This window comes from Schistocerca gregaria, chromosome 1, assembly GCF_023897955.1.
Source record: "Schistocerca gregaria isolate iqSchGreg1 chromosome 1, iqSchGreg1.2, whole genome shotgun sequence".
Lineage (NCBI taxonomy): Eukaryota > Metazoa > Arthropoda > Insecta > Orthoptera > Acrididae > Schistocerca > Schistocerca gregaria.
Window position 1 is genome coordinate 561,722,451 of NC_064920.1, and position 2,032 is coordinate 561,724,482.

A 2,032-nucleotide genomic window follows, 5' to 3' on the forward strand; every position below is an offset into this window, starting at 1 on the left:
CCGCCTATTGGGTTTGGATCCCTCCACTGTCCTCACACTTATAAATCCCTCATCCACCCCATTATCTGTTATGCCCGTCCTGCCTGGATATCCACCCCTCTTACCTACTACAAGTCCTCTCAAATCCTGGAACGACATTCGCTCTACCTCGCCTATCGCATCCGCCTCCCATCCCCCACGCGGCTCCTCTACGACTTAATCCCTTTCCCACACCACATCCTCTTCCTTGAACGGATACGGATCATTTGCACCTCCTGTAAACTTTGTCCCCCTCACCTGCTTGTCTCTCCCATCCTTCCCCATCCCAGTCCGCTGCAGCGCCTGTTCTTCTGCATCCCACCCACTCTCCAACTTACCACCCTCCACACCCTTGCCCAAGGTGGCTTCTGCCAATTCCCTCTCCTGGATGATGCCCTCGTCTCCTCCATCTACCCCTCATACCAGATTTGATCCTCCCCTTCCTCCTCCTAAGTTTTTCCTCCGGGACTCCCTCTTTCACTTCTCTCCTTCCTAACTTCCTTCCCCCTCCTCTCTCCCTCTCCTCAAACCCCCACGCTTACACATCCAACCCTACCCACTCCCCTCCCTCTCACCTCGTCTCTCCCATTGGCATCCTCCCCAGCTCCCTCCAACCCTTCCCTTTTTTTTCGTGCAATAGTGTGTGCAGTGCGTCGAAGGTCATCGTCGACGTTTTCTGTACAGTGTTTCTCCGTTCCAGTGCACTGGTTTCTCTTCACTGTCCTCCATCGTTCGACACTGTACTCATTGTACATTCGTGTACGGTTGCACTTGCTTATGCAATTCAGTGTCTTCAGATCGAACGTCTTCGTTATTATCATTATGTGTGTCACCTGCACAAGGCACACTGGAATTCCCGCATATTGCATGGGGGTGGCAGATCACAAATATCAAGCAAATGTGAGTGGAATAGGTGAACAACATGGCCTTTATAATGCGTTTAAAAGTGGCCCATCGGGACCATCCGACTACCGTGTCATCCCCAGCTGAGGATGCGGATAGGAGGGGCATGTGGTCAGCACACCGCTCTCCCAGTCGTTATGATGGTTTTCATTGACCGCAGCAGCTATTATTCGTTCGAGTAGCTCCTCAATTGGCATCACGAGGATGAGTGCACTCCGAAAAATGACAACAGCGCGGGACGGCCCGGATGGTCACCCATCCAAGTGCCGGCCACGCCCGACAGCGCTTAACTTCGGTGATCTGACGGGAACCGGTGTATCCACTGAGGCAAGGCCGTTGCCCTGTCTGAAAGAACAGACACCGTGTATTCATATAATTTGATGGACCTAATTGAGGAATGAGTCAACCTTCTTCAGTAGGTATGCACAAACAAATACGTCCGACCTCCTGTGGGAACCTTGGAACAGTGAATATGGAACAAATGGACAGGGGCCACGGATAGGTGGCTCTCGATGGGAGTGGGGGTCGGCCGTGAGGAGGGCCGAGACAGTTTTTGCAGTTGCGGATAGCTGTACCTGCCAAGTAAGCAGGAGATCCTGGGTTCGAATTCCGTTACGGTACACATTTTCACTCGTCGCCGCCGATTCCGCTTCATGTCCCAGTGCAGCCGACAGCAGCGATCCCTCCCCTTTCCTCCTTCAATTTGCATATAATTTTGACGTTTGGCTCGCCAGAAGGGACGTAACGTCTTTGCCCAGGTAACATCAATGGCGAGCCGGCTTTCCCTACCAAGCCGCTAGCAGTTCGGTTGGTAAAGCACCTCTTTTGCAACGCCTAAGTGTCGCGCTTCAGATTGTTCCGCGTTCGTTTCTATCTTTGTGAAGTGTTATTTTTGCGTTCTGCAGGGGTCTCGTGTTGTGAATTAGTGTTCTTGTGTTGACGTTGCGTGCAGTTTGTCTGAACACGGGATTTCCAGTAAAATAGGCAGCCTGTGAAGATAACGAGCTGTGGAAACGTAATTCCGATCCGTTTCCAAGGTCGTGAATTTGTGTACTCTGTGTTCAACTCGAGTGCAATAATGTCCGATTTTAGATGTTACAAGGTTGACATA

General features: G+C 51.5%; 1 pseudogene; it reads right to left on the minus strand.

The window, feature by feature from the left end:
* Positions 1 to 1,144: 1,144 nt before the first annotated feature.
* Positions 1,145 to 1,262, minus strand: LOC126287604 (5S ribosomal RNA; annotated as a pseudogene).
* Between the last annotated feature and the right edge of the window lie 770 nt (positions 1,263 to 2,032).